The following is a 15562-nucleotide window of genomic DNA, read 5'->3' on the forward strand; positions in this document are numbered from 1 at the left end:
AGGGAAGCTGCTGTCCTATTTGGTGAATACATCTACAAAACTTGGAATTATGATGAAAAAATCATCACCTCATTATTCCTGAAACCCTTTCTCAAGTCACCTTCCAGATCAAGTGCTGAATTCTTTGGCCAGGGAGTAGCTTAACAGGTGGGGAGATGCAAATATTGCAGCTGGCCAGCCATTGCATTTATATTTGTTTTCTATTCCTTTCCACTTTGCCTTTTTTCTTTTTTTTTTTTTTTTCCAATATATTGGTTTTTTAGGGACTATGCTTTTTTCCACTCCAGGCATCACTTTTATTAACAGAACTGTGCAGGTTTGAAAAACAAGGCCCTTGCACCATTTCTATAAACTGCATGGGAATTCCTTGGGGGGTCTGCTAAGTAATGACTCGGCTAGATCTTGCTTAGCTAATGAATTCTTTCCAGCTTACAGACCAACACATCTATCTCGGTGTTCCCTTATTAGTTTAAGGCTGTGTATACGAAGCCATCAAGCATACTGAGAGAGCTGCTGAGGGTTGCAGGTTCCAAGCTGTTCTGCTGAGATCTCATATCAGAGGCCACCCCACAAATGGTTTGAATCACTCTCTCTCTGACACCCAAAAAATACTGGAGGGAGAGGGGAGCTTCTTCCAACCTTGTTGATTGGTCTGGAATCTGCTCCTCCTTGCTGTAAATCACATTTGGGGATTCTTCCCCTTTTGTGGGAGAAACCACAATGCGATACATGCAGTGTTTGTACTATTCATGCCCCATTTTTTTCTTCCCCTTTCCTTTGTAATAAGGTAGGCAGAACATTAGAATGCCGTAGAGCGAAGGGTGATCTTAAACTCTTTCTTTCAACAGAAGTATTTCCATTGGCTCTAATTATTAGTTCAAACATTAATGCATGGGGGTGTGTGGGGGTAATGATGAAAAGCAAAGCTATTCACAGATTGCACTTTAATATGCTATAGATTTCCATGGAATTTACTAGTACTCTATAAATTTTCTCACCGTGTTGAAAACCTTCACAGGCTTCACTTCAAATATATTTATGATGGCCCTTCTGCTGACCCCAAGCAGGTTAATCTGGTGATGCTTATTATATAATGTGATTACAGAAGGTAAAATCAGGATAATAAGGTACAATGCATGGAGTTCTTCAGTGGCTTTGATGTGTATCTTTCAATTTTCAGTCTTGCCTGTAAAAAGCAATAAAAACCCCCTCAGTTTCAGCAGTGCTTGTACTCCCAGTTTCACATTGCTGTGTTATTCTGGTCTGACATGTATTGTACCTGTCTTGTTTCTCACATTTGTGTCTCTTTGGTCTTTTCAAAGTTATGAATACTTGAGACACTCCTACAAATTACTATGCTGATTAAAAATCCTTGATCATATCATCTTTTAGCTTTTAAATGCACTGTCAAACAACAGAATCAGGAATATGGGGCTGATGCAGTTATTTCATATTAATGCTTCAAGTTCAAACAAAGTGTCAAGATGACTAAGTACAAGGGATTTTCAAAATGCTTTAATGTTGCCTCATTTCAAATCTCTTCATAAGCAGCCTGGTAATGAGCTCAATAAATTCTACTGGAAAAAAAATGCTACCAAAAAAAAAAAAAGTAGGTTGCTATTTTATAATTAGCCCTCTGGGCTTGTGTGAAGGAGTCTTTCTTCCTGTTAGAAATCCACTTTGTTAGTGCTGTGATGTGGAGATGGCTAAATGAGTATGAAATATTGTAATTAAGTACATCACAAGTTGTTTATCTTATCAGCAGTGTTTTTCTTTAAAGGACGGCTTGCTGACCACTGTTGTATCATCACAATTTTTCTCTGCTTTGTCAATTTAGGTTTACCAAACACTGCAGAAGACAGCAAACAAACAAAATGGAAACCAAGTAGGTTTGGGTTTTCTTTTTTTTTTTTTTTAAGGAGCAGGTATGTTTCCTTTTAATCTGAGCTGTTTAATCACCAGATACAGCAAGTTTCTGAAATTTCCTCTAGATCTGATGAAAGAGTTGACCATGGAGGTGTTGGGGCTGTATGGTGGGTCTTTGCACACCCTGCTGAGCAGCCCTGCCTTTGTTCATGACAGAAGTAGAAAATCAGTCTGACTGTGTGAAAGCAAACCAGTTCATGATTTCATGGACAGCTGAGCCACTGGACTCCTCCTTGCTCTCTGCTGTTATTCTAAAGGCTTTGTAGCATGATAATCTTCTGACCTCCTGAGTCTCTTACATTAATTCAGCCAGGTAGGATTGATGCAGCTCATGACACCCTTGCCTGTGTTGACAGTATGTTTCATGCAAGGATCTCTTGAAAAGTTTCTCTGGAGGGTCACATCCTGCAACTGTGATTGAGTCAAGTGGTTGAGATTTCTTGTGTGGTTTTCATGGACTTTACACAACTTGGTTCTAACTATGGGCACCAGTTTGACTGGAACACAGAGGTACTCTTAGTGTTTTGCTCTATTTGCTCACCGCTGTCCTCCTGATTTCAGAGACATTATGTTCACAATGGGCAATAAAATATCATGCTGAGCACCTCAAGCTTTTGCAGAATACCTTTTCACCCCTATTATGAGACATAAGATGCACCATCACGGCTCTGCACTTGGGCTAATTTGTTCTTCTGAAAGGGAACTTCCTGTCTCCGCCCACTGCTCAACTCAGCCATTTCCTCCGGGTTATGGGGCTGTAGGGTTGGATCTCTGGCAATGCCCCTCTAAAATATTGGGAAATTCTTCTTAATGTGATTAATAATTTGTGAAGCATGGCTTAGTGCTGCAGGAGCTGTGCTCCTAGTTCACAATTATATCACATTTATCCATATGTCTCCTCATTTTATTCTTCATATTAATTTCAACAAATTTGCTAACTAAAGAATTCAGTCTAGTATGAAGATTCACACATTCATCCTTATGGCATTTTTTATTCCTTTGGTAGCAAGTCAGTTTTAATTTTAACTTGCGAGCAGAGTTTATAATTCACCAGTATGGTATTCTTTCAGAACTTGGCTTCAGAGTGCTGAGTCTCAAAAAATTGTTACTTTTTTTTTACCACTCTCTTCTAAAACTTCTCCTATTGACATTTAAGTTCAAGATAGTATCCCCTAAATATAGATTACCCCTCTAGTATTAAGACAAGTACTAGGAATTTATTTAGTACTTCTGCAACAACTTTGCCTTCCTTGGGGACTCTTTGCACCTTGGCCACATTTGTCAACTAACTGACAAGCTTTCTGTTTTAAACATGTTTAAGGAAAATATTTATTAGCAGTTTTATGCCTCTGTCTGGAGTTTCCCATTATTTTGCCTTGACTGTTTTGTGATGGTTTTAAATTTAACTTTCCTAATCTTACGCTCCTTTTCCCCTGTTTTCCTTATTTAGACTATTGTTTTCTTTTTTGTTTGGCGAGGGTCTTTTTTTTGTTTACATTTTAAATTTTGTTTTGTTATAGGTTCTGCACAGTGTTTAGGTTAAATTTGTAACTTCCTCTTGTCTCCCCTTCCAGCAATTCAGACTGTTTTGGTGACCCAGGCTTTAGCACTACTCATTCAATAAATTAATGAAGGAATTACATTTTCTGTTAGGGTTTCCTGATAATGAACATAAGTTCTACCTGTTTTATCACGTGAAAAAATAATCATTCTTTACTTGACATTTTAATGGACTTGTTCATTACAGATGTTTTTTGGACCACAGTTCCTTCCAAACCAGATTCATGCCACTGGCAACTGTACATTAAGTGATTAGGTGCAAGTAAAATTTACTTCACTGTACTCTGCTGACCTCATAGTGACGTACGTTGTGGGAAAAGGCCCATCCATATGCTTAGTTATCCACTCCTGTGCTCAAAGGCATGAGATCAAGATGCACCTCCTTGCCAAAAAGAGACTAAACCATAGCTGAAGTAATAAACACTACCATTTATCTAAACTTTTGTTAAAGCTCTGCATGACAGAATTTTCACAATCTGCCTTAGGTAATATGTTTTTACAATTAACTGCTCTTGTTTCTTTTATTTGTCCTTAGCTTTTTATAACAATAAATTTGTGCAGTTAAGCTTGCTCTGAACTTGACATTTCAAGTGAATTTTGGAAGCCTAAACAGGTCTCCAGTAACATTTTAATATATCAGATCTCCCTCACAATCTAGTACACTTGAAGGGAGAAGCCATAAGTTCAGGCACAGAGCTAATGCAGTATGGCATGGCAGCAAATTCACCTTTTCTAGAAGAATTTTTAAATTCAAAGGTACAACTGCAACTTGATTCCTTTGTGTAGTGTGGTTGGTAGACAGAAACTAGATCTCATAAGGTTTTTGTATTTTTGTACCTAAATATGGGCATATCATTATTCAGAGCCATGTATAACTAACTTAGCTGCCTCATCAAAATTCCCCAAAATACATGCTTCTGTTAGCCAGTTGCTGTGGTGTTACAGACTGCTATCTTTATTGAGTGTATATTTCACTTATTTTTTTCCCCCTGGGACATTAATCCTTTTAAATATGAAAAGTTTTAGATTATGAATATGAATTAGCTTATGGCTATATAGTTTTGGATTCATCCCACCTTCACATTTTCACAGTTTGATTGCTGAGTTGATGACAGTTTATTTACTTAAATATTTATACACGAGCAGCTTAATCTCTTTCTATTTTAAGGAAAAGTAACATAGAAAATAAATTACTCTGCTATTGCCTACCATGATGTTTGTCCCTGGTTTCCTGTGTGAAAGAAATAATGAAATGCAGGACCTATACCCAGTGTATGTATATGTTTCATTTTTAATTCCTTTGTATTCTGCAAGGGATTTTCAAGCTGATTCACAAATTTTGGTTTTAAGTCTATAGAGGTAGTGGAATCCCACTTCTAATTGAAGTAAGAGGTCCATGAGGGCTTAAATAAGAGCCAGTGACATTTAGGACAGGTAAAAGCAGCAAAGGTAGTTGATTGTAGAAATATATGACCCAAGGCAGTTGTGGAATTTCTGTCATGCAAGGCTTTAACAGAAGTTTAGACAAATTGTAGTGTTTAGTACTTCAGCTATAGTGTACTCTTTTGGCAAGGGGATGTATTAAATCATTCTTTGGTTTCTTTGTCAGTGTTATTTTCTTTTGGTCTGTAGGAAAGAAATCGCTTATTTACCTTCCCTAAGTGGAGGTTGTAAATTAATTAAAAATAATAAATAAAATATAGGGATTTTAGACTAAGAAAATCAGTAAAATGTGAAACAAGCTGTAACATAACTTTACAAGCTTGATGATACACAGAGCAGATAAGGCATGATCAATGTTACTTCAGAATTTAGGCTTGGGTTGATGGCTTTGAAATTTTAGCACTCACCACAGGAGACAGAAGATTCTGTAATCAGTATTAAAACTCTTTATGAGAACAACCACACTCTGGACATGTCTAACAGTGTATTTAATGGCTCTTCCATGAATAGCCAGTAAAATTCTTCTCAAAATCTTATATAATGTATAGTATAGGCAGATTTTGCTACCCTTATTATCACAGTTAAAGCACGCGTGTACTCCATGCCATAAAGACTGTGCTCACCAAATAACTCGTTAATACAAGCAAAGTCATATATGAATATATGCTGGATATATTCTTGAGAACCTTACCCTAATTCTTTTGAAGAAACAGATTACTCAAATCTGTTATTTATAAATACCTAAATTTGAATTTGTGTACCTGAAAAATAAACCTGATTTCCTGGTGCAAAAAAACCCCAGACAATTTAGGGCTTTCTCCATTGTATACAGCTGTGGTATATTTCTATCACCTATGGTTATCTATGCTATCAGAGTAATTCCAGCAGTTCAAGTCCCATTTTGGGCAATAACAATTCTACTGAGAAAGTGAAATTCCTAAGAAATATGGTTTTCTTGAGAAAACTGTGGCTCTAATGTTGGAAGTTGTAGTCCATCTGTCAAGACTGAAAACATAACTACAAAAGGACAAAATATTCCTCACTGTTTAATGGCACTTAATTCACAACTAGCACACTGTCTCTAAACTATTACATAATTAATAGCATATGCATTGATAGGTATTGATATCATTCAGCTGCAGTGGTCAATATACACCAAGGTTACGTAATTCTGTTCTGCAGATGGCAAAGCTATGGATATTGCTGTGATATATCCAAGCAGAATAATTTTTCCTAAAGATATCCTCAGTATTTTCCCTGTGTCAATAAAAATGGTAAAAAAAGTATCTGAGAGGAATAGTAATAGCTTCTGAGTTACTGTTGCCAAGTATGAACTCAGAAAGAAGTGAATCTAGTATGAAATGCACATTAAGAGCCATACCAGCAGTAAGATACAATTTTAAAAAACAGATACTTTTACTCCTTATTCTTTTAAAGTCTTTCCCTTGCCAATAAGTATTATTTGGGTTTTATTTAGATTGAACTTCAGCTAATTCATGCTATCCATGTAATTTTATCACATCTGTCAAGCACCGTAAAGCACAGAAATTTACGTGTAGGAGTTTAATGAAAAGCATGTGAAAACTTTATATTTGTAATATTATTAATATTTCTAGCAGAATAGATCTTTCCTTTCTCACCACTAAAGCCCTTTCTCTTGTGATAGGCCTGTCTGTCTGCCCCTCACAGGTCTCTGCCCATTCTCAGGGGACAAGCTTGTATAAGCATGGTAACCTTACTTTTAACTAGGCAGGTGACAGACTGGCAATCTCCAAAACTACACATCCCAGTACATTATGGGCTGGGGAACAAGTGCACATTAAGCATAGGAGAAGGGACCACAGAGAAAGAAGAAACCCTCAGTCACTTCTGTAAGGCTGCACTGTCTCTCATGTAACTGCAGAGCTAATGGTGTCAGTGTTTGTTGACAGATATAAAAAATTCAGTTAAGCTCTTCATTTGATTTTGAAGAATGACACTAGATACTACAGGCTGAGGTTCACTTTTCCTCATTAAGGTACCTTGTTGTGACCTTTTTAAAAAAGGAACAGAAATTCCAACATAAGATGGAAGAATCCTGTCTTAGCTTGTACATTTTGTGACTTTACTTCCAAAACACATACCAGTTATCATAAAAACAGGGCTCTTTTTCCTTGTTCCTTACAGAAGATTGATTTTACACAGATTTAGGTGGGACAATTCAAAAGTTTAAATTTTGCTTCTATGCAAGTTTAACTGAGTGGAAAGATGTTCTAGTTTCTCTCCACAGGACCAGCTACTATTTTCTGGTATTTTTGTGAATGATTTTTCTCCTCTGAACAAGAGAGATAAGACCTTTTGGATTCAAGTGCATTCTAGTTGTAAGGGCAAAAATGGTAGATTTGAACATCTTTTACCCCAAAAGATTTATGTTATTTTAGCCCATCACAAGAAGGTCATTTGAGGTGAAAATGTAGCAAAATAGATAGATGAACAAAGCAGGGGAGATGTCACCTAATTTTTTCTGAGAGAACTCTCAATCTTCCTGTCAGCCTAATCTTCTGAGAAGAATTCTTTCCCCTAGAATAATTATAATCAATAATCTTATGTGCTAGTGCTATAACTTCTGCACCATTGTTTACCTGTCTGCCTTTGGGATTGGAACCATATTGTGCTTAGACTGCTGAAATTTTGTAAAATGTCATTATTTGACAGTTTAGCCATCTGCCCTCATCCAGATGCTACCATTCTCTAGACTGATCTGTCACTGAGTGAATGCAAAAAGCACGGCAGTCTCTGGAACCCATTTACAGTGTGGAGCAGTATATGCTGCTGTTTGCTGGCTCAGCCATTTCCTCCAAAATGTTGTGCATATTCATTGCTCTTCTGAATATTTTGCCTAAAATGTGATTGGGAACACTCCTTTATATATATATATATATATATATATATATATATATATTTTTTTTTTTTAAATTCATGTCAGAGTTAGTAGATTTTATGTCAATAATTCAGGGTTTTTTTGGTAGAAATGCTGCTGTCCCATCTCCACCATTTGTAATGCCAACATTTGGATCCTGTCCCAAACTGCCAGTGTTTGTTGTACAAAAGATCAAGAGAGGGTGCAAAGAAGATGAGTACTTTCTGCAGTATTTTGGAGCTTTACTACTTTCTTAAATATCCTTGGATTTTACCTAGTAGTGAGAACACCAGCAGTTCCTTCAGGACATTTTTACACTTAAATGGGTTGCTACATTATATCTTTGAAATATTTTTGGGTTTTACCTTTCTTTCTTCTAATGTACTTTGTGATCCTAGGTAATTTTATTTCCAGGAAAAAAAAAATCTGTACATAAACATTTTATTTTATTTTAAAAAAAAACAAAATTTAGCAAAAAGTCACCTAGGTATTTGATCAACCTTAAAGAAAAGTGAATCCTTTTGAGATGGATGAGGCATGCAGCTTTGAGGTGTAGCAGAGATATTTCAACAGGGAGAAAAACATAATTGAACAGGGGATAAAGGAGAGAAGAATTTACTTATTTCCTCTGTTCAGACTCAGAGTTTCTTAATACACAGTAGCAGTCTGCAGGCTGCTGGAGGGTCACAGAGGGTACGAATAGAAGGTGTACTTAGGATTTAGACTTATATGTCAATAAGTTATTGCTTCAGAGATGTGACTTGCAGGCAAAAGGATACAACTAATAGTCTTAGGAAAAAATACCCTTCTCCTTTAATCATGATCATAGAGGAAAGAATAAATCTCATTTTTTATGTACTGTTCTTAACTGCTGTTATTATTCCTCACTGAGAGAGAGGCTTGAATTGTTGGAGAGACTGATGGGATCATCTTTATGCCCTGGTACTTAAGTAGAGCTCCACACTATAGTGCATGAGTGCCTCTCAAATACTTAGAAATAAAAATAATAGCTCACGTGTCCTTTCTGCCATCTGAGACTTTAAAAGAGATAACGGGAATTATAAAAGGAGTTGTATGTGTCTGAGCCAGGTGCACCTAATGTGTGCAAAACCTGTTGTATCCTCTCCTCAAGAAATCAATTAATTTTTGTTTGCTTCCAATAAGAAAAAAAGCATGGAAGAGTCACCAAGATACATGGAGAAAAATGAGGAACTGCTGGCTGTGGAAAATAAAGATTAAAGTACATTTTGCCAGCAGCAAAATTAATTGGGATATACAGAGACTGAGAGTTCACATGGTCAGTTTTAGTCAGTGGACAAGCTGGTATTTATCCTAGCAATAGAAGATGATAAAAATAAGGTATACATATTAGACAGAGGTTCTCACCACAGGAAGAGGTACACTGAATATGGCCTTTAACTAAATAAATCAAAAATAGATTAATTTCTTCAATGTCTCTAGTAAAACATTGAGCTAACATTATGGTGCACTAAAAAAGATAAGTTTTAGTCACAGATACTTTGGCTGGCAAGTGGTCCACATTGAAACAAGTGATGGACTTGTTCTATTTCTGCAGGTGCTTCTTAGAGAACTAGAATACAATTTTTTTCATAATATCTATCCTGGTATTGCTTATTAATATTTATTAGTAATAATTGCTTTTGTGTTCACTAATACATATTCACCTTGAAAGAAATTTCAAAAGCAAAAACCAAAAAAATTCTAGTATATGGGATGAGCACAGACTAAAACACAAGGAATCTTTGTTTTTTTCTTATCTCTTCTTGTCTCCTCATGCTTCTTTCTGTCACCTCATACCATTATTATTTATGTAAACATTGTGACAACTGTGTTGCATACTGCATAATATTTATTCCTGTGTTAGAGTCTATCTCTCAGGCTGTGGAACTGAAGGAAAAGGAAGACCATATTAAAACCTGAAAAATTATTCATAATTCTAAAACTTGTATCAATTAGCATATATTTGATACTAATGTTAAAATGTTAAAACTGACCTACATGCCCTTTTACTGAGTTCAGAAATGTTGTATTATATGTAAATCATATGTGCCAGCTTAGCTGTAGGTTTGGGTGAGCCTGAAGAAATGGAAATTACATCTTAGTAAGGACAAAAGGGAAACTGCAACTGCCACAGACTCACAGAGAAAGTCTTCTTAACAAATATACCCCACACACTACTAGTGTTGTAGATTACAATTAAGTTAGAACACGTCTGAGATCTTAAATCAGCAAGAGTGAGGCTCTTCCTTTAGGAATCTTTTCATTGGCTGACAGACCCAGTAAAGGGTGGACAGCTGAGCTCTGTAAGTTCTCTGTTGACCATGTATCTCTCTTTCCAAGGACAGCAGTTTTACCAGTCTACTTTCCTCCACAACGTGGTTAGACTTCCTTTGGGTAGTCTCTTGCACTAAGAACTAAAGGTTCTAAGGCACTTATTTGCTTAAGTTGTTTCTGCTGCACTGAGTTACTTGTTTAACTATAATGGCTCTTGGGCTAACACACTATTTTCAATGTAGGACTTTTCCACCCTTTTACCTCTGTAGGTGAAGTATTTGTTTTAAAGAACTGACTGCATGACTTACACAGCAGGTGACAGAGATGCACACAACAAGAATCAAGATGAGTAGGCTGAAGCTGAAGATGCTGCCCTGCATTGTCCATGATAGTTCTGATGCCTTGGCTTTTTTATAGAGTGAACATCAAGCCATCATATCCATAAGCCTTATTGCATAAATGGGTTGTGAGATGCTTGTGAGAAAAAATACAGCTGCAGCTGAAAGGCAGCAAAGAAAACAAATAGGGATAAAAAAAGAAAAACTAAGTGTAACTGCCTCGCTGTGCAAAAATATGTGGTGTATGGATGAAGTTTAATGTTAACTGGTTCTGCTAAAAAATTTCCCCACAGCACAGTTCCAGGATGCTAATAAACAAGAGTGGCTTGTTAATTATGAGCACTCATGTTAGACTTTTTATTTCATGCTCCCTGCTTTTGAGCAATGTTCCTGCATTGTTTACATTTCTAGGTATAAAAGTTTGCTCAAATATTAGGTCAAAAAACCTTACTTTTGTTCCCATCTTTTCTCTGCCCATCTTTCACGCTCACCATCCTGTTGTTCATTGCTTCCTGCTCAGTGTCAGCAGTGTCATCAGAACACTTCCCACAGTGATCTGTGGTTTTGTTCTTCTCATTTTTACTTATTTACTTCATTGTATCTACTTGATCAGGTGAGCTTTTTTTTCCCTCTACTGTGACCTCTTTGTGCACTCACTCATATCTTAAACCTTTTTTGTATCCTGTAGCAAAGCAGTTTCAATTTCTGCCAAGACTTAAAATCATAGAATATGAAGAATTAGATGGCTCTCCTGACTCTGCTGACTCTGCTGACTCTGATGACTTAACAGAAAAATCAAGCCCAACTCCTGGTCATCCACAGGACTTCCCAAGAATCACACCATGCATCTGAGAGAATTATCCAAACAGTTCTTCAACTCTCTCAGGCTTAGTCATGTGATCACTTCCATGGGGACCCTGTTCCAGTGCCCTGCCATGCTCTGGGTGAAAATCTTTTTCTAATATCCAACCTAAACCTCCCCTGACTCAACTTCGTGCCATTTCCTCGAGTCCTGTCACTAGTCATGAGAGTGAACAGATCGGTACCTGGCCCTCTACTTCTCCCTATCAGGACATTGAAGACCACAATGAAGTCTCTCCTCAGTCTCCTTTTCTCCAGGCTGAACAGACCAAGCAACCTCTGCCTCTCCTCATAAAGCTTTCCCCTCAGACCCTTCACCATCTCTGTTTCCCTCCTTTGGATACTCTCTAATAGTTTAACATCTTACATTGTGGCACCCAGAACTGCCCCCAGCACTTGAGATGAGTCTGTCCCAATGCAGAGCAGAGCAGGACAATCCCCTCTCTTGCCTGGCTGGTGATGCTGTGCCCAGGACAGGGTTGGCTCTCCTGGCTGCCAGGGCACTGCTGCCTCACATCCAACATGGACCAGGACCCTCAGCTCCCTTTCCACAGTGCTGCTCTGCAACCTTGGAGACTTTGTTGTCTCTGTACTTGGCTGACTTTCAGATCCCAGCTATTGACCAGAGAATTACCATTGATTCTGGACTGTCCCTTGGCCCTGCAGAGTTCTGAGGTTGCAGCTTTGACGTTTCTCAGCTGAAGTATTCCCATCTTGAACTAAACTTTAGATTGGGGACCTGGGATGAACAGATACTGGATTAATATCACAAACCAACAGTTTCTAACACTTCAGGGAAAACAAAACTGTAGTAACTCAAGCTCACTTTAAATCTGATTGATAGAAAACTGATTGTTCCATTTGCTGAAAAATTAAATATTCAATGAGGACTTAGTTCTACAAATCACAGTAAAGAGATACAGAGCTGAATGATTTGAATCAGCTGTTTCTTTCCATATGTTCCTTTTGTAGCAAGCTGGTTTTATTGAGGAGCAGGGGAAAGTTTTATCAACTTTTTCTTTAATTTATTGTCTTTCTCTAGGAAAAGGACTTATACTACCTGGTTATGGAGTTTCAAAAAAGTAAGTAGAAATACATGGATAAAATTTGGTGCAAGAAATTCAGATGTGATGTTTAAAGTGTAGTGCAATTTTTCATCTTCAATGTCCATTCTTCATCTAGAAGATGTCAATATTTACTGGGAAAAAAGTGAATGCCTCAGAGTAATTTCCTCACCTTCCATATTTTTGGCTTTTATAAAGATTAGTCCACCAACCATCAACTTCTTTCCTTTGAATCAGTTGCAACAGCTCTGCTGTGGATCCATACACAGCTAACAATAGCTAGAGCCTCTGAACTATTCAGAAGCTTCTGTGTAAACTTTTTTTTCCCTGACAAATTCCTCTTCCCTACATTATGAAGGGTAATATGAACCTGATACATCAGCTCTATGTTTTTTCAGTCAGAGATGTTTCTTCTAGGTGTTTTCTACCCATTTCCCCCTCATTTTTCCTACCTGAATTATGAGAAAAAATAAATCCCTTGAACTAATAAATCCAGGGAGTTGCTGGTTTGGACTACTAGATGTGGTAGGAATCTTTTGCAGTCCCTAAACTACACAAGCCTGGGGTTTTCAGCCTAGTTTCTAGAATCACTCTGTGCTACATCATTTAGCAAAATATTAATCTTGCAAATGTTCTTTTTTCAGACAAAGATGTGCTGGAAAGCTGACATTTTTTGTCTCTGGTCTTTGCAGATATCCTTAAACAGTGTGATTCTCTCCTGTTCTGGGTGAAGGTCATGCTGCATGAAAATTAAAGTCCCTTTGATGATCTGCTATGCCTTGGCAAATGCAATTGACCTTCTTTGAGAGGTGAAAATTGCCTTCTGTCTCACCTAGGGTCAGGCTAAACTATTCAAGCTTACAACAAAACAACCCCTTTTCCTCCTTTTAATTTGTAAGGTGGACTTTAGCCATCTGACCCTACTTTGGGACAAATGTATTGCCAATGGGAAAAATAGAACATTAATACTTTTTAGTGTCTTTTTCAACCAATAACAATGGCCTATCTAACTACATTTTCTGTCCTCAGTTGGGAAGGAGGGGAAGACTTATGCACGGACATTTGGCAGTCTGCCGGCTGTTCGGTACATTTCATTTCAATTGCTGCTTTCTCTTACTTTCTGAATAAACTCTTTTTAACCAAGTCTTGCTTGAACACATTGTAGTTGGCCCTAGGTGGCACTTTTAAGCCCTAAGGACTACTTTAAGGAGATTGATACATCAAAGGATGTTCCAAGTCACTCCAGAAATGTACTAACAAGTTAAGGACTTGTGAAACATGCCTAGTTGGAATGGTGATTTGGTCTGAAAACACTTTAATCTGTGTTTTAGGTCAGGACTCTTCTGATTTCAAGGGATGATGGGTAACAGAATAAAAAAGTATGCTGCCTTTCTTGAACCACTTAGGGAAAAAATATAGACTGTCTTTTAACACTTGCAAAGTGAAGTCATTGCATGAGTCTACCTTATCTGGCTGGCATTTCTAGTTTATTTTGCTGCTGCTGCTGGTTTTGTTACTGTTCCCTTTTCCAATTGCTTTTTCTGATCTTTGCATGAACATGGTTTTCTTATGTTTTTGTATTACACCTCTGTAATAGTGGAAAAGGGTTCCATAGCCTTTTCGCAATACTTTCTCTAAATTATGTTATTAGAAGATTGCAGGGTTTTTTTGTTGTTTGGGGTTGTTTTTATTTGTTTATTTGTTTGTTTGTTTGTTTTCCCACTCTGTCACATTTCTGTTTGCTACTAAATCACAAAATGAAAATGAGGTCCTTGTAAAATGCAAGAATATCCTGGAACACTTTTAGCAATTCCAAAGGATCTAGAACTTGGATAGAGCAGCACGCTATTCAAAATTATGAAAGGATATTATTAAGGATATTATTAAGGATAATAGATCTTTAATGAAAACAACATAGATGCTTAAATAAAGACATAAAAAATTTTGTCTTCTTTACTGGGCAAAATATTTTAACATGTCTCCTGTATTGTCCAATTACCATGTTAAACCCTTTTCATTAAATGATATCTTGGAGTGTAATTTGTGGAAATGAAAATTTGGTCCACATAAAAATAACTAGTATTTCTAAAGTAAACAGTAGATCTCAACCTGAATATGTATTTTGCTTTGTGCTCGTGATTCTCAGAGTAGCCACACCCATGCACACATCTTTCATATTCAGAGGTGCAGTGGATATTCCTATGGATACTTTAAGAATGTGTAAATACCACCACGCAGTAACTGAATCCAAATTTCAGAAAATTATGCATATCTTATTTAGTACTTTAGCAGAATGTCTTCTGATAATGCTATCCTAACCTTTGTTGCTCAAAACAGAAGTCGTGTAAATATCACTCTGCAATTTTTGGGGTTTTCTAAGAAATACTCCAGATACTCTCAATCTGTTAAAATGAATTAGGAATAATTTGCTTTTTAATTCCATTCTGTGATTGCTGCTTATATAGTTTTCTTTCTAAAGGAGCTGTACTATGTCCAGTGCTGTTGGTCTTCTAATATTTTCCAACAGGATAATATATATCTTCAGAGTTTGAAAAGGGAAATAAATACTGCAAAATGTCAATTCAAAGCTGTGTGTTTGTGTGTTAATTTACTGTCTGTGTTTACAATGAAAAATGCAGTCAGATTTTTACATTTATGGAGCTAAAAAGCAGAACTAACAACAAGTTAAATCAAGCCTGTGTCTATAGTTTAAGAGCAGTTATACACAGAAAAAGACCTTTACATTGGGACCTCTGACCTCTCCCAGATGGAAGTGAGGCAAAAGGCAGACTGGCATAAAACACTGGCATACACTAAAAAATGGCTTGATTTCTGGGCAGATTTTGTCAGTTTTTTCATACCTGAAAAAAAATCCTGTGTTCAAAAGCCCTAAGTGGGATATTGTATAGGACAGGGGGGTGTTAATAACAGTTATACATAATCTGAAATTCCAGGCTGGGCACAATTCAGCAGTGTACTGAGCACTTAGTTACAAATCCATAAGAGAAAATAATCGGGTCTGTTTTGAAGGGAAATGTCAAGATCTAATTTTCTGATGGTATTATGTCTGCTTACCACAGTGTGGTCACAAGCACAGTGCATAAACCTAATGTTTCCTTGAATAAGGCCAATATCTTGACAAGAGATGTCCATTCTCCATTTAGAAGTAATTTTAT

General features: G+C 36.9%; 1 long non-coding RNA gene across 1 annotated transcript; it reads left to right on the forward strand.

The window, feature by feature from the left end:
• The first annotated feature begins 1834 nt into the window (after positions 1-1834).
• LOC135298018 (uncharacterized) lies at positions 1835-14934 on the forward strand. Its single transcript, XR_010359978.1, has 3 exons — positions 1835-1885; positions 12365-12404; positions 13079-14934. It is a non-coding gene; the product is annotated as an uncharacterized LOC135298018 (long non-coding RNA).
• Positions 14935-15562: the final 628 nt, after the last annotated feature.

This window comes from Passer domesticus, chromosome 3 (assembly GCF_036417665.1).
Source record: "Passer domesticus isolate bPasDom1 chromosome 3, bPasDom1.hap1, whole genome shotgun sequence".
Taxonomy (NCBI): Eukaryota; Metazoa; Chordata; class Aves; order Passeriformes; family Passeridae; genus Passer; species Passer domesticus.